At 34.1% G+C, this 17852-nt stretch overlaps 1 protein-coding gene and 1 long non-coding RNA gene across 12 annotated transcripts in view; both read right to left on the bottom strand.

Annotated features, from left to right (window-relative positions):
- The window catches only part of ROBO2 (roundabout guidance receptor 2), a 595724-nt gene that overhangs the window by 434118 nt on the left and 143754 nt on the right, over window positions 1-17852 (bottom strand). The gene's annotated exons all lie outside the window — the stretch shown is intronic.
- The window catches only part of LOC111723215, a 6116-nt gene continuing 3821 nt past the window's right edge, over window positions 15558-17852 (bottom strand). The window contains exon 3 of the long non-coding RNA XR_002771801.1: window positions 15558-15796. This is a non-coding gene — a long non-coding RNA (uncharacterized LOC111723215). The remainder of the gene's footprint in view (window positions 15797-17852) is intronic.

Raw genomic sequence — 17852 nt, 5'->3', positions numbered from 1 at the left:
AATCAAAATTTACACTATAATTACTCTTTCACCCAATGTTATATTTCTGCAACTGCATAATCCAATTTAACTTCTTCTCTGTTGGCCTAGTAAGCAAGAATGTATCACTCTATGGAAAATTTTAAAGAACACAGGTCAAAGGAATTGATGATTACACGTAACCTAATATTGATTCCAGAAAATGTGGATTTTTGTTCAGATTAGTTTAAAAAAATTGTAAATATTATCCAATAAATATTCACATGACAAGTAATAAATTCTCAATACATACTTGTCGAATTGAATAAATCAACTCAGTTTTCTGTCGTCAGTGAAAAAACTTGAAATATACACCTATTGCAGAATGATACCAGAAAAAATTAATATATGAAGGGGCCTACATTGATCTGGAAATAGAAAAGATTAAGAAATATCCTGAGAAAGAAGTTGCTCAAGAAAGGCAGTAACCTTGATAAATTTGGCATAAGTGAATTTACAAAAAGAACAGCAGGTCTGGGGACCCAAAACAACTAATCTTTAGCAGCGGATGGAGCCAATGAGCCTACGAGAGTTGAAACAGAGAGAGTCCCACAGAGAATGTGGAGCGAGGATGTCAACTGGATGAAGCTGTCATTGATCCTGTCATCAATTGTGACTATAAAAACTGGCCATAATATTTTAAAAAATTTTTCTGGATTGAATAGTAAGCAATAAACACAAAATATTTGAATTGGTTTACTACACCTATTTGTGTTTGTTATAAGCCATTGCCTCACTCAACAAAAGTTACTTTGGTTTCATTTGCTTTTTGTGTATGACAAAACAGAATATAAAACTTGAACCTGAAAATATAGGTTCCTAATTTTCATATAAAAAAACCTAAATGTCTGTACATTGTTCAAATGAATAATTCCAACTTCTGCTATACTCAGTGAATAAAAATTCAGAAAGGAGAAGGAAAGTGTTACATTCTTACTCTAGTATTTTCCAATTTTATGTGCCTGTATACATTTTAAGACATATATGAAATATAAGGGGTCAGTGAAAAAAAGAAATCCTTCAAAGAAGAATCCCTTGTGGCACAAATGCTTAGGCCAGGGTGATGGCATAATTTTATTTCCCCTTGCTGACTGGGTCATGGCCTGTCCTCACCTTCTGCTGCTCCAAGGTCATGGCCCAATTAGCAAAATGAAGGAAAATTATCTATAAAATTATTTGGTTAACTTAAGTACATAGAAGATTACGAAGGTCCTTTCATTCATGAAAAGTTCTCTATTGGCCATCCTTTCATGCCAGAAAAATCCCTTCTGTGTAATTTCCTCTCAGATTTAGGGAGGGCTCTGACCTGGGACCTGCTTGCTGTTGTTGACTAGGTTTTTTTCCCACTGAAGTAAAAAAGTAAAGAGAATATCACAATTTTGTTCTGAGAGCCAATTTGTACTCTCTCAAGCATTTATGATCCTATTGCCTTCAAAATTGAAAGTATATTTAAAAAGTAGAAATACCTTTTAACCTTGAGAAACCATTCACAGACCAGAAACTTCTGTGAATATATTTGAAAAACATTCTAAATTGATCAAGTGACGTGCATGTGTTCTTTTATAAAGGAGTGAGTTTTCAAATTTAATGAGAAATAGCTGAGTTTAGAGCATGACATTTGCCAACTGTATGACCAGTAGAAAATATTGTCAAAAATTATTAGCTAAGAAAATTTACCCAGTGTTTCAAATTAGTTGGCAGGTACATGAAAATGCTAACGATCCCAATGAGGATCAAACATGAATTGCTGCTGTCAAAAATTTAAGTTACACTTATTCAGCAAGAATTGTTCCCAAGAAATAGGAATAGAAAACATGGCAAAGTAGAGAAATTTGTGGTATTATAATCCAATGAATTCATAATTGGAATTTATATTCTTAGGAAAAGTTACTTTCCCTTAAAAAAATAGCCAATACATTAAAACAAACGGATAGGCAGAATATTTTTTGTTAACTTACAAAGACTGAATAATTGCAGAGATATTGAAGAGATATTGGCATTTAAATCTTATTTTTGAACTTTCCTAAAATATATGAAATAAGCTGTCACACCCAAATGAAACATCTTTTCTGCTGGTCATCAAAAATTATATAGTAAACTGTGTTAAATAATGTTAAATGTCTTACTTCTTAAACGAATAGTTTATCACTCTGTTTCAATATTACCACTCATTCCCACAATTCCTTCTCCAAATAGAATCGCATTCATTTTATGACCATTCTGTGTACTACCTACCATCATCTTACATTTAAAGGGAAAATGTTATTTATAATGTTTATCGTTCTTGCCAGTATACTTTTACAAGTCTTGGACATGTCAACGTGAAAAATTTATAGATATGCAATAAAGCTTCATTGTAAGGATTTTCAAATAAACTAAGATGCATTCTGTGTTTGTCTAAAAAGGCTCGATAATGAAGCCCTGGGGACTTGTTTCTGAGCGGTGTTTTCCCAGCAGGAGAACCAATATTGGTCAGTTCTCAGGTCCTCAGAGGCCTTTCTCACTAAATGGAACAGCATTGGCTTTGTTCTTTAAGTCTAATTAACGGCCAAATCATAAATTGCAGTCTTTGCCCAATTAGATTAAACTTTCAGTAACATTTGTGTTTTAAAAATTCCTACTGCCTTGAATTTTAGGATAAAAACAAGAAAAGGGCCAAATGATAAAAGTCAAAATCAAGATGGTGTGCAAGTTTAATGCACTAGCCTCTCATCCCTAGAGATCATGGTTCCTATCCGTCTTAGGTCACAATTTTAAAGAGTTGAATGATCTACTGAAATCCCTCATGAGTATTTAGCCCTATCACTGAGTCCCTGAACAATTAAGGCTCTCTGCTCAATTTATGGCTCTCCACTGGACTCACCAATGGTACAACAGGTCAAAAAATGAAGGTGCTCACATTAATTTGGGCATTTTATTGTTATTTCACGATTAAATTAAACAATATTTTTAGGGTTATTTCACGATTAAATTAAACAATATATTCAAAGTACAATGCCTCCCCAGTATGTTATTAATACATGTAGCTAATATTACAGTGGTTTTTATTACATTTTTTACATTCTATTACTATTTACTGATCCATAAGAACATATGCAAATATCCCACATGTGACTAGTTTATTTAGCATTTACTCAGTCTATATGGAAGAGACAAGGCTGTTCCTTTGTTTTTATCTTCCTTAAATTCTGTGCTTGGATTGTTTATGTTCCCAGGAACATGTATAAAAAAATGGACATGCATTTTTTTCTGAGATCTGTATTTATGCTTTCACCAGCAGAGCTGTTCACCTTTAAGAGGGGATACCTCCAGATTTTTGCACACCAGTTTATACATTGCAGAAAGAACACAGATTTATTACCATCTCAGGAGTTCCTTAAAGTCTCATCAGTATGACGGTTTTGTAGACGGACCTCTCATTCCTTTCAGTCCAAGAATCTAATCGCTAAACAAAACTTTTTTTTTTCCTTTTTTTTCAAAGTCTAGTATGAAACAAATTCCTTTAAGGCATGCTCTCTTAAAAATAAGGCTTTAGCCAAGATAAAAGTCCAAGTATGTTCTGCCTAAACACTGTGCTTCCTTGATAGACCTGCCTGCCAAGATCCTGTATGGTGTTCATAGATTAGAATACAATCCTGGGTTTTACTGTTTTCCCTAAAATGAAGTTACAGTAGATAGGTTTTGTCTGAAAAGCAAATAGAGTTCATGTATATCTGATAAACTGGGAGGAATGCTAAAGGAGGCCTCCAGGTCAAGATTTGTTTATAGAGCCCTCAGAAACAGTATCTTTTATTTTGAGAAACATCTGCTGGGGCAATTAAGAGTAGAGGTCAGAATTCATGTTTACCATTTTGCAAACAGATAGTGCCACTCTGAAAAAAGTTGCAGAAGACTACGGAACACGAAGTATGTTCTAGCACAACTGGAATTTTCCAGTAAGTTTATTATCCCATCTTATTTGGACACTAGTTTTTCATAAAATGTTTAGAATATAATTCATGTTTAATGGGGATATAGATCTTCTTTGCAAAAAGTTTATGCATTCCTCAGAACAAATGGGTCGGTTTTTCCACAGAAAAAATATTTCATGACTACAGAAACACAGCTATGTCATTACAAATCAAATGCCAAATCAAGTCAAAGCACCCCCTCTTTTTCATGAAACTATAAAGTGTATACTTTATGAACCACATGAACTAGGCCGCTAACACCAGTAACCTAAGATGATTTTCATAGCAGAAAACTCAAATAACTTGCCAAATCCTATTTAAAATATAACTGCATCTAGGCAACCTCGAAGTTACCACCTAATCCCTTTATGTCTTAGTTTTCTAATCTGCAAAATGGGAATAATATAGTGCCAGCCTGTGTTTGTTACAAGTTCCTAGAGCCTCTGACCTGTAGAAAGCATTCAATCAACATTTGCAGCTTCAAAGAGAGATACATCTGCAGATATCACTGTCCTGTCTAAACAGTTTTTAATGGTAAGACATATTTTGTTAAACTGTTAGATACTATACTCACACGCTTGCTGAAATGTCTTATAAAAATCTCACCAAAAATAAACATCATGTTTTAAAGACCACTCATTTTGGGGATTCAATATTGAGAATAAGCTCAGTATTCAAGAAACAGAAATAGATTGCACAGGCACTGTTTTGACATGTTCAAGGCTTGCTATTTCTTTGTGTCACTGTGATTGAGTGCTTGTAAGCGATGCATTTTCCCATACCCCTGATAAAAGAGGGCACAGATATCTTCTTTAAAAAACAGTTATCATGACACATGAGGTAAATATCATTTATCACCGTTCCACGGTCACTTTGAAGAGAGTTTGTTACAAATCTTATCTTCAATGTTTGTCTCAGCAAACCTTCTTTGGTTTCCATATAATTTTCAATATGTCCCACATTTTAACCCTATTATATCCAGTTGCAATTGTGCCTAATATCAACTCCCCCAAATTAGTCCAATAAAACTTTACAAAATTTGTCATGTCAGAAACACGAAATTCTCAGAAATTCCATTAGAAGGTCAAATGAATGTGAGAATCTGTGAGAAGTATTCCAAGTCAGCTAGAATATCTTAATTTTCACAGGAATATTTCTGTATTTTGTATCTAAAAGCTAAGTCTCTCTCTCTTTCTCTCTCTCTCTCACAGACACACACAACATTATACAAGTCATCTGACTTCAAGTTTTAAATACTTGTTCTTTTTTTTGGTTGTTGTTTTGTTTTTTCTAGCTTGCTATTTGGCTCTAAGACTATAGGCCTAAACACATAATAGTTACATTATTCCTGTGGCTGACTTTCATAATTTCAGAACTAGTATTTTCGTGAAATGTTTAATGAATGTAAAATGAAAATAGAGAGATGAAACAGGCTAGGCAGATGTATAGTAAAATATCCTCTTACAACATAATAAAACGCTTGGGCCAGTTTTATGCTAAAATCAGTGCATTTTGTTTTACCACCACACATTATACTTTACTGGTACTTTTCTGCCTTACACCAAGCTCCTAGATGAGTATGAAATGCCACATAAACGCACATGCGTTTGCAGACAAACCCTGTAAGCAATGCACTCCCATGCCCCCAAACCCATTTCTTCACTTTTGTTTCTAGGGCACTGATGAGGAGCAGGTGTCAGAGTTTTTTTCCCATAATCCTGACAGGTCATTTTGCATATGAAATGTGTACCTAGACTTTAATAACTCTCTGGGGTAAAGGTAGCTCTGTTTCGACAAATCTCAGTCCTTCTCTTTCATAATATTTAATCCTTCAGTTGGAAAAAATATCATATACCTTAATTTTTCCCATATGTTTTCTTTCCCTAAAGAGTAAATCACATATCAGTGAATAAACGGATTTCATTTCAAAAAAATCTTTCTCTTTTATTTCCCCACTTTTCAAAGGAAGAGCCACATAACCCCAGAGATAACTGATGATAGCAAGACGTAATAAACTTTGATTGTCTGGATACATCATAAAAATCATGCTATTACTCATTTACCACGCTTGAAAATGTTATTCGATTATTGTATGGTAATACCAAGTTTGGAAATGATTTTATCTATAGCATACATTTCATATCGTCAGTATTCTTGTATTTCGATTGGAGTAAATAGATTTAACTTTTCTTATGACTTACTGACTTACCTTACTAGTTTTAAAAGAGAAAGAAAGTCATTGTCTGGCACTTATTTCAATGGTTGAGGATGCAAAACAATGCAAACGTAAAACTATAAATTTATAAATTAATTTTGCACATAAAACAATTTTTTAAATTCTTGATTGATATTTTGGGAATTTAAAAAATTACACAGCTGCTTTTTTTTGTAATTTACTGTAGAGATGCCAACTGCAGAAACAGAATCTAAGAGATTACCTAGGATCTTTAAAAAAAAAAAACTACTTGTTCTGGGCGGCACCTGTGGTTCAAAATGGTAGAGCACTGGCCCCATATGCCGGAGGTAGCAGGTTCAAACCCAGCCCTGGCCAAAAACCAAAAAACAAAACTACTTGTTCTGAGGACTCTAAAAGTGCAAGAAGCCATTATACTCATCTGATTGTCAAAACAAATTTAAAGATAAAAAACCAATTATCATAAACATAAGAAATTTATACTAATTTTTTTGAACTTTATTTTGCTGGTTTGAAATATTTTTATTGTATATTGTAGCCATAGTCCTTGAACTAATTTGAGTTTTAGATAAATGGGTCTTCTGTGTACCAATCACAATGTTCAGATGCCTAAGAATGGTAAAACCAACCCTACCCATATTTCACTTTAAACTGAAATAATTAGCTTGCACTTGCTGAATGATCATAGTTTCAAACTAATTTAGATACACAAGTTATCTCACAAGATCAAATAATAATATTAGCTTTTTCTACCCTAGATACTCCATAGAAGAAATGTTTTAAAGCAGATGGTTTATATCATCCTAATTATTGCTCTTTTTATTTTTGTTTTTACAATGAAGGATCAGCCATATTGTGGTCTTAATTTTTATTTACTTCAATGAGAATTTTGTGAGAGAAACAATAGCTATGATTTCACTGGTGACAATGTTTACAGAAAATTAATAGCATTTAATTTCTGCCCTTTGAACAGTAAGAGTTTACAATCAGCTGTTGTTGCTATGGTTCATACAACCTTCCATACATGTAAAAGTAACAATTCCATGTGTCAGTTGAATCTTAAATAATATTGACTAACCAAAAGAAAGTTTAAATATTTTTTTAATTGCAAAATTAACGTATCAAGAATGAAATGCCTTTCAAAACAACATGGTAATAATAGAAAGGCTGCAGGTTTTAAAGCCAGATGGGTCAGGAATAGAATTCTACCATATAAAAGTTGCACAATTTAAATTATACAACTAAACCTCACAAATTCTCAGCTTCAATGTCTATAAAATGAGATCAGTAATATCTTCCTTTAAGGATTGTTAACAGTTTTAACGAGATGACCATAAAGAGCAATTCTGTTATTACAGGAAAAAAAAAAAAAAAAACCAAATCCCCATTTTGTAAAACTTTGAGATTCCCCTCTGTGTTCTGTATACCCTCACTTCATTTGACTCGAGTTCTGGCTTCACTAGTTCACTTCCTGATATCACTTCTATTTTGCACTCTCACCTTCATCTTCTCCCTTGATTCAAAAGGACCCTTCTTCTCACCATGACAGTCCTTCACGCTATCCCCTCCCAATCTGTTAATAATCACTTATCTATTCTTTATGTCCCTGCCAGTTAGAGTCAAAGCTAAGGGTCTATGGAATCTGTTTTTTATAATAGCAGCAGTGAACTTTTTGGTGCTTAAAAGTATGGGCCTTTTCCCCTTGACTTCATTTCAACCTCCCCATGGCTTTAAATATTATTGTCTACCCTGAGCCTCGTTAACCTCTCCACTACAGACATTTCGATGCACCTCACCTTCTGCATGTCTGACTACTCCCTGGCCCCTTCCATGGTTCCATGTATTTTCTCCTTCAATAAGATTCATTTCCTTAAAACCTGTCCTTCGGCATCCCCTGTGTCTCTCTACAATCTCTCCTTTAGGAATCTACCTTCTTGCACTTTACCTACATCTGCATCTAAAATATCTGTCATACCTTTCCAGTGGGGATCACTGAATGAACACAGTCTCTTCTGATAAACTTAATCCTGCCCTCATTCCTTTTGATGGGACCATCATTCTTCTCATCCCAGCTGTAAGCCTGAAAGTTATATGTGACAATTATATCTATGACACCCCTGAACTCAAAGACTTGTCAAATTTGGGGGGATTTTTTTCAAATATCTCTTCTTCGTATTATACGCTAAGCATGTTTCTGTGGCCACTTAGTTACTTTAAGTTGTGATTATAATTAATTCATCAACAAGTTCCAAAAGATATTAAGTGCCAGACATTATGCTAGAATCTGAGGATATAAAAATAAACACTGTGTTATCTGTTTTTTTCTGCTTAATTATGGATTCTGAAATAGTCTTCAAGCTTTTCTTCCCTCCAACTTATTATATATGTAAAAGACACAGAGTATTTTCATGTGAAAATCACACTCAAAGCTAGATGCATTTCTAGGTTCTCTAAGATAATTTCAAAGCTAATGTAGGAAGACTACCTAGCGTGAAGCAAATTTATTTCGATATTTTCTTTCAATCAAGACAAATGGAGCATATATATTTTCTTAATTGTCCCACCAGCTTGAAATGCCCTCTTCAGTCCATACCTATGATACCACACCACCATGTTTTCGATAGGCTATTATCAATTGCTAACAAACCATTTTGGTTTCTATAGCCATGAGCAGTCATTACAAGTCTTTCTCTCTGCAGTACTTCTTGAACATATATTTTTTCCACTCTATCAAAGTCCTTTTCCTCCACATAATATTTCCTCTATTAGTGGCAAAATCTGTACCTAATTCATCTTTCTATCTCCCACAGTGCCTCACACACACTTGCTTTAAAACTTTTGGTAATTGAGTTGCTATATGTCTATTTTTGCATTTCTGGCTGAAAGAACCAATATTTCCTCAATCTCCAAATTTAAAAATAAAGGTGATGAAAGATTTATAAGGAGAAAACACATACAGTTGGTAATTAGTGAAAATCTGCTCTGGAGACTCAGGCTACGTTGTCCAGCAGTAAGGAAATCTCCAGAGCCTTCGTTCATTACAACAATTATAAACATGCTCCTAATCATTCAGAGAACATGTCTATAAATACTTTTTTTTTGTCCTGGAGGTTCAGTTTTTGATTTATGGGATCTAATGATTCAAGGGCCAGAGGGAAAAGTACTAAGACTCAGATGCGCCTTACTATGAAATATATGGTGGTGTTTAAAGATAGCAGAAAATCAACAACAGTTCAAATGTGATAAACAGCATTGTACAAATCGACAGTGATAGCAGAAGCAGCTTTTATGAATTGTGGCATGTCACTTGAAAGCAAGAATAGTTATTAATTGAACAGTGATTTGAGTCTTTACACTGTGAATAGTGATCTGCACAACATTCAAGAGGTAACCAAGAAACTCCACTTGGCACAAAATATCAACACGTTTGACCTGACAAAATATTAAAACAATACCTTGCATCATTATTGTATTAGTTTGCAAGGGCTGCAAACAGAAATTTTGGTTGGCTGACAACAGACATGCATTGTCTCACAATGCTGGAGGCTCAAGTTCAAGATCACGGTGTCACCAGGAATGAATCCTTCTAAGACCTCTCTCTTTGATGGCCATCTTCTCCCTGTGTCCTCATATGATCTTCCTATGTGTGCTTTGTGTTGTGATCTCTTCTTATGTGGGCACCAGTCATATTTAGTGTAAGGCCCACCCTAATCAGTTCATTTTAGCTTAATTAACTCTTCAAAGACCCTATCTCCAAATATTATTACACTCTGAAGTATGGGAGGTTGGCACTTTACCAGATGAATTTTGGGAGAAGACAATTCAGCCAATAAATAGTATATACTCCCCAAACATGTCCAGTAGAAGTGATCTCTATGGGAACAGTGAAAAAGAAGGACTTCTGGTTCTGGAATTTTTAAAGTTTATTAGAGAAGCAGATAAGGGGAAGAACATTCCAGCTTTGGAGGTTAGAATAAACACAGTTTTTTTGTTGTTGTTGTTGTTTGTTTGTTTGCTTTTATTTTATTTTTGAGAAAGCTTAACATATTAGTAAAAATAAAACAGGAGCTGGTGTTGGTATAATGCAGAATGTGAAGTTGCAGAAACAGTCTGAATTCTGATTGGGTAGTTTATGATGATTTGAGACAGAGAACAATATTAAGTAAAGGGCTTTTTTCTTTTCCAAGTTTCATTTGGCTTATTCATTTGATCTGCTAAGATATAGAACACTCAGGAATGCTTTACTAACATTTTCATTCAAAGACAAATTTGGTGACTTGTGTTTTATAAAAAGTTCTTGCATTCAGAAGATCTGGGCTTGTGTCCTTTATCACCTCATGACCTGAATCTCTGCACATTCCTTACATACACCATTCTAAACAGTTTCTTCAGTTGTGGGACCCCCTCGACTCTATGAAAGGATTGCTCTGAGTGCCAACTCATCTCAGCAATAAAGGGACAAATGGCTCTGAGCCCTGCTTGTGTCAGCTCACTATTCATTTGGGCCCTGAGTCTAAGGGTCTAAGTTCTGTCTTCTCATCCACTGATCGATAAGTTGGCAGCTCTCTTTGGCTAAAGTACTCAATTTAGGAAGATGGACTGGTTCTCTTTCATGTATTATTCAAAAGAATGGGCTTGAATTCAATTCCATCCCTATCCTATCTCAGATAGAATTAATCACTCCTTCCTTCAGAATAACTATTCAAACTTATACATAGCTCTATTACTGTGCTGATCCCACTGTACACTACCAGGTTACAAATATTTCTTCACATGAATGAATTTTAAATTATTTGACTTTTTCCACCACCATAAATATAAATTCCTAGTGCTTTATAAGACAGTAATATGAATTACCCATATATTTGGTCCTAACTGTTGGAAACTTCTAGATAAGATAGTACTTTAATCTCAATCAGTCTTGTTAAGGATCATTACCAAAGCTACCAAATATAATTAAATCTTGTCAAAGAAATAAAACAAACCCATATACATGAAGTAATCATTTACAAAAAATCAAAAAGTGACTAACAACTTTCACCCAGCAGATGCATAGGGCTAAAACTGCACTGCTTTTTGAGCGACATGAAATACTCAAGGTTATTCTAACTAAAATCAATCATGGTGTGAATAAGAGAGACGGTCATCGTTGCCCCTACTTAAGCAATGCCTGGTTTAATCAACTTTATTGGGCTTGACACAAAAACATATTAAGCAACTTATATGTGACTGCATTTTAAAATATTTTCAGTATAATTCAATATTGGACAACTTACATATACTAATCAAAATTATCAATATATTCCGACTATTACAAAAAACCACAATATTTGAGCATTCTCCTTCCTTTTAGTTACAATCTCTAATAATGCATTTTAGTCTGACATATATTCTGTTATTTGGTAAAGTCATACTCCCTTTTCTCTTTAATTTCTACAAAAAACTTTAGAAAATGGAATTCATTTTAGACATCTTAGGGATCCTAGGAACTACAAGATAGTATCAGCTAAATATTTCGCTTATTAGTAGTTTTTCACTTCTCATGCTTAAAATTATATACTGAAATAAAATTTTATTGTGGCACAGCAAGTCCTACCTAGATCCCAGGCCCCCCTTCTCTACCACTGGTGAATGCATTCTCCAGCCAGAAAAACGGCTTTGGAAATATATGGAAATAAGGAAAAAAATCTCCTCACTGAGTTTCCCCTGGAAGCCCAGGCAATATCTCATCCTTGGCACAGTCATTATCTCCACACCATGTCGGATAATCTCACTAGGTCATTTAATTGAGCCTAAAAGGAGTTTATTACGGATTCACTATAAAACTAAAAGCCTTTGCAGTTTCCTGGCCCAATTAGAAGGCCTTTTCCATGTCACAATAAGCAGAAAAGATTATGTCATGGAAACCAGATTTAAATAAGCTAGTATTTTTAAATGCTATCCTTACTTATTTTATTTTTTATTAACTCATAACGTTGTACATTGATGCATTTATGGGGGTCCGTGTACTGCTTTGATATACAATGTGAAATGCTTACATTGAACTCAGTAACACATCCGCTATCCGGATTTAATTAGACATTGAAGGTCACATTTAGGAAATTATGTGAATTTGTAGTAATAAGTACGTGTACCCTTTATAATGCTATCTGTTAAGTTTTGCCAACAAGGTAGATGTAGCTCAGTAAAATATGGACCAAAAGTAACTCTTTTTCAATAATCATTCCTCTTGAATCAGTCCTCTTATAGTCAAAGTCTAGGTGCTTGTGTATATTTTTATGGGTGGATATAATGGGCCAAAATATATACCAAAATACATACCAAATTATATACTTTATAATACATATAAAGTACACATTAATATTTTATATAGAATGCATATATAGATACATATGCTTTTATGGAACAAATTTCAAAAACATCTGGGATGTATTTAAAAAGAATACATTTGCCTTTAAATGAAAGTATGAAATGGGATCTTTAAATATGGACCTCATCACCTCATCGTATTTCCCTTTAAATTCATTTTCTTTCATTACGTGGAATGGTATGTAGAACATAGAAAGAATTCCAGAAAAAACTTTAGAAACGTATTCTCCTCTTTACCTCTTCTTCAAAATCAAGTTATCAAATCTGTTCTAAATCTAGTCTTTTTAATTTATTCAAGTTCTCCTTCTATGCTTGGTTTGGTGAGTGAGATAAAATTTTTTTCCCAACTTGGGCTACAGCATGAAGTTCATAAAAAACATGCCTCCCTGTTCTATTCCCTCTTTGTGGTACCATATACCACTTACAAGTGTTTTCAGTGGTAAACAGAAGATTAAATGTAAGTGTTAGATCTCATCAACACTAAACATGGGGGAAGCATGTCTGTGGCTCTTTTCCAGGCGGCAAATTAAAGTATCGCTGGCAGTGTTACTCCAAACAAGCCCTGATGCTTTTATCGACTCCCTCCCCATCTCAAACACAGCCCAGGGTTCAGTCAATACCTGTCATTCCATGGGAGCCACTAACTCCACTGCCGCTGTCATTTGTCCTTATCTAATTACAAATGGGGTCCTGTTCATGAAACTATCTCCTTAACGGAGTATACCCAGGACTGCAACTTTTAAGAGACAGTTTAACCCAACTTCAGCAGTTGTTTAAAATCTCTTCTTGCAGTTGCAATCTCTTATTTGTTTTGTTTGTTACGTTTGCTCATTTGTGTTGTGATGAAGAGAAACTAAAATTTTCGAGCGGATTTAATGCAATATGTTATGTACAAATTTAGAAAAAAACAGATATGGATGGCAAAAGGGTGTCAACTCATTCTTTTTAAAGCATTTTTTAATCTAGCTGATGCACAATTTTTTGTGTCTCGTTTTTCTTTCTTTTTTTTGCCTCCTTCATGATTAGATATTTTTCAGCAGTAATATCTTAGTGCAAAATATTTACACTTTTCCTTATCTACCACAGTAATTATTTTTTAAAACACATATTTTGCTAAATACATACGTATCAGCACATTTTCATAAGTTATGTGAAAATGTTTATCTATGGAAAATTCAAACAACTTTAATGTACCTGCTTTTAGGTATAGTTGGCCAACAGTCCTTTGCACCCTTACCAATAAGATTAAAAGTTCCTGGTCACATACTAATAACTATTCACTTCTGAAAGTGAAAGAATAAAATATATTAGGATGGCAATGTTGAAAAAAATTACTGTGAAATAACTTATACACGAATCTTCTTTTTATCTTGTTCTTTTACACATACACGAAATCTGACAATTAAGTTTGTGAAATCACACTGGAAAAAGTGCTACACACCTCATAACTGAAAATCACTACTGTCACTTTCAAAGTATTCCCTTGGGAAGCTATGCACCAACGCCAGTGACTTGCCCATACTTCAAAGCAATTTTGGAAGTCTTTTGCTGGAATGTCTATAGGAAATGCCATCATTTGAGATTTGACAACTATGTTCACAAACTTGCCACTGTGCACTTACGTTGGTAGCACTGTACAAACAACTTGGTAAGGTTTCATAACCTTGGTATATCAATGTCATGAGTGTTCATGTCAACATGTGGTGGTATCTTGCTGAGTGAGGGTCATTATTAATGTTTTGAGATTTTGTGTACCACATAATGATAGCTCTGGAGGACATTTCAGAAAAGGAGTTCCAAAATTGCTTTTGAAGGGTAGACTGGGCACCAGCATTAGTGCATAGCTTCCCAATGGGAACGCTTCGAAGGTGACCATAGTGATATTCAGCAATGAGTTATGTAGCATTTTTTCTAGGATGAATTTGTGACATTATGAAAACTAGTCCATAGTAATCCAATCTCCTGAGAAGTGAATAGTTATTAGCAAGTGACCTGGATTTTTGAAGCTTGTTGGCAAGGGTACAAAAGACTGCTGGCCAACTATACCTAAAGGAAGTTACATTAAAATTATTTGAATTTTCAATATATAAAAAAATGTTCAAAAGGAAGACATTTCATTTGTAGTATTTCTAAGCAGTATTTTATAATTAACAATAATGATAATAATTTAAAAATAAAAGGAATGTATATATTAAGTAGCCACATGTTATGTTATTATGTACCTCAGATATATTAACTACATAATAATGAACTACTTGGGAGCCATTATGAGCTGATGATGAAATTCTCTGCATTCGTATCAATGTTCAGCTGCTTTGAATCAGGGTGATATCTAAACAACAGTAGAAACAGAAAAGAACATTAAGTATTTCTGTTCCAACTCAAATTCAAACTCCATGCTTTGAAAAATAATTAGTTTTCTCTCACTATGTCAAGGCTTCTTATTTTTAAATTATTTCTGAAAAGCACTAAAATGAATAAAAGAAATAACTATGTACTGGGAAGGGTATTTAGAAAATTCTTAACTATAATCATAAGCCAAACATCATATACTGTGTAAATTAGGTTTATAAAAATATCTACATGGAAATATATAGTTATTGAGGAAAACATAAAATTATTTCAAAGAACTAAAATGACACTTATCTAAAGTGCTATTATTAGTGCCCTAAATGAAATTTTCTCTTTTCTGGTTCTCTTGCATCTCAATTATTTTCTTTTTTTCTGAGACAGTATCTCACTTTGTTGCCCTCAATAGAGAGCTGCGGTGTTCCAGCTCACAGCAACCTCCAACTCTTGGGCTTAAGCCATCTTTTGCATCAGACTCCTGAGTAGCTAGGACTACAGGCACCCGTCACAACACCCAACTATTTTTTGTTATAATTCTCATTGCTGTTTCAGCTGGCCGAGGCCAAGTACAAACACACCACCACCACCCTCCATATATGGGGCCGGTGGTGCCCTGCCCACTGAGCCACAGGCACCTCCCTTGCATCTCAATTGTTAAGAAAAGAAGAATGTCTTTTAACCGACTTGAAAAACTGAAATATATTTATAGTGTATATTTATTGGTAAGTGGGTGTTGGAGATCTTAGATCAATGCTTTTTAACATGAGTTGAGGATATCACACTGAAAGGGCACTTTTTCCTTCGAAGAATCAAAATCAACCATCATCAACTTATAGTGCCAAATGGTAAGGCTTTGAGGTGTTCTATCATTGTATCCTTATTCATGCATTGGCAATTCCAGCTCTGCAAGACAAAACTATCAGTGGAGGAGAAAGATAAATATGAAGCATATCCACAGAAAGCATATGTAGCAGATTGCCCTTTCCCCTGCTGTTTCCATCTATCCTACCTCTACAGTGGCCCCACCTCAATTGTTCTACCCCTTTATCTTCTTTTATGTTGTCGGTACTCTGATATTAAATTGTATGTTGTTTATAGGTTTATCTCCTAGCTCTTTCACATTGAAGCTCTTTAAAGACAGGTCTTTGTCTCTATTTTATACTTTTCTATCTTTGAACCTCAAGACTCAGTTGAACATAGTTTCAAAATATAGTTGAAACTCAGTGAATATTAGCTAAATACATGGATTAGAAGATATTTAAGGAGCCAAAGCAGTTTGGAGCAGTAAATACCTTTCTTTAGCACAAATACAGATAGATAGATAGATAGATAGATATAAATAGACATATAGATGTGTGTGTGCGTGTGTGTGTGTGTGTGTGTGTGTGTGTGTATTTATGAATGGAAGAGAGACTTGTCTTTATTCACTGGAAAGGATGAAGGGGAAAAATATACTTAACAATTCACTTAGGGTCTTTGTAGGGCATATGGTATTTATCTCTTCTTTCTTATTAGCTAAAAAATCTCATTTTCAACTTGTGTATTTAACTAGAAATTAGAAAGCTAGACTTTAAACTACAGATGGCCTTCCTTACCTATGGGCTCTGCATTATGGACTCAGCCAACTCTACACTGAAATATTAGGGAAAATATAAAAATAGGAATACAATAATGAAAGGAAATACAAATAAAAACATACAACAACTACTTACCTTAAATTTATAGTGTATTAGATATTCTAAGCAATCTAGCAATGATTTAAAGGACATGGGAGGGGATGCATAGCTTACATGCAAATATTTGAGCATCCATGGACTTTGGAATATGCCAGCGGTCCTGGAACCAATCTATAGGTACCAAGGGATGACTGTGTTGCCAACAATAAAGTAATATGAAAGAATCAAATATCAGTGGGTATTTGAAGCAGATACTTTCTCAAAACCAAATGACAGGAATAAGAGCATGTTTCCTACATGTCCATTTAGATAAGAAAAATATATTCAAAGATATTACACTTGAAATTTTGTTAAAATGCATAACTAAAAATATTTTTAGTATTTCATATGTTAAAATTCTAAACAATGAGATATGCCCAGAGTTGCGGTTCAAAGTAGAGGTTTAAAAATAACCAGAGGTTACAATTAAAGCTTTAAATGTCTCTTTGTTCCACTTTTGTGTATTTTTCATATTTTTTAGCCCAAAACTTAACAAATTCACAAAAGAATTGCCTACAGATGCCTTAAGAAAAACTTAAAGATATGCTTTGTAAATAAATACTCTATCACTTCTATTATTTTTGTTCTACTCATGAAGCCTGTCGAGTGTGGGCTTCAGTTTCTTGGCTTTGGTCACTCTTAGTCTTGAACATGAAAGTTCTATATAATAAAATTAAACAAGATGTGATTAAAATAAGAGGTTGCATACTTCTAGACTAAAGTTTATTGTGTTCCATGGAGCAAACCAGGGACATATTCTGAAAAAAATATATATAATTCTTTATTTTACCTAATCTAAACAAAAAGAATTTTTTTTTATGTTTAAGTACATGAGGACCTACTAAGATCCTCATGTTTTGGCAGCAGAGATAAATATGAATAAATTCATACTATGAAAAAAAGTGCATTGTGAACTCCCTTTTGCTTAAAAGCATTGTTCTTATATACAAGCCCTGAGGTTATAGGACAATCTATCCAGGCAAACATAATATACATATTTTTTATGGGGCATTTTACTGCTTCATTCATATTTAGGCCATTACTCAATTTTTATCATTGTTCAATGGTCTCAGTAATAATGACCAACAGAGAGTGTTCTTTAGAGATTTCGCATGAAGTGAACACCTTTTTCTCAATTAGCTCTGGAGTAAACAGTTGACAACTTCCTTCCTTCCTTTTTTTTTTTTGAGACAGAGCCTCAAGCTATCCCCCTGGGTAGAGTGCCATGGTATCACAGCTCACAGCAACCTCCAACTC

Source organism: Otolemur garnettii, unplaced genomic scaffold (assembly GCF_000181295.1).
Source record: "Otolemur garnettii isolate 467f Iridium unplaced genomic scaffold, OtoGar3 scaffold00009, whole genome shotgun sequence".
Lineage (NCBI taxonomy): Eukaryota > Metazoa > Chordata > Mammalia > Primates > Galagidae > Otolemur > Otolemur garnettii.
This window is presented reverse-complemented; position numbering and strand designations above follow the sequence as displayed.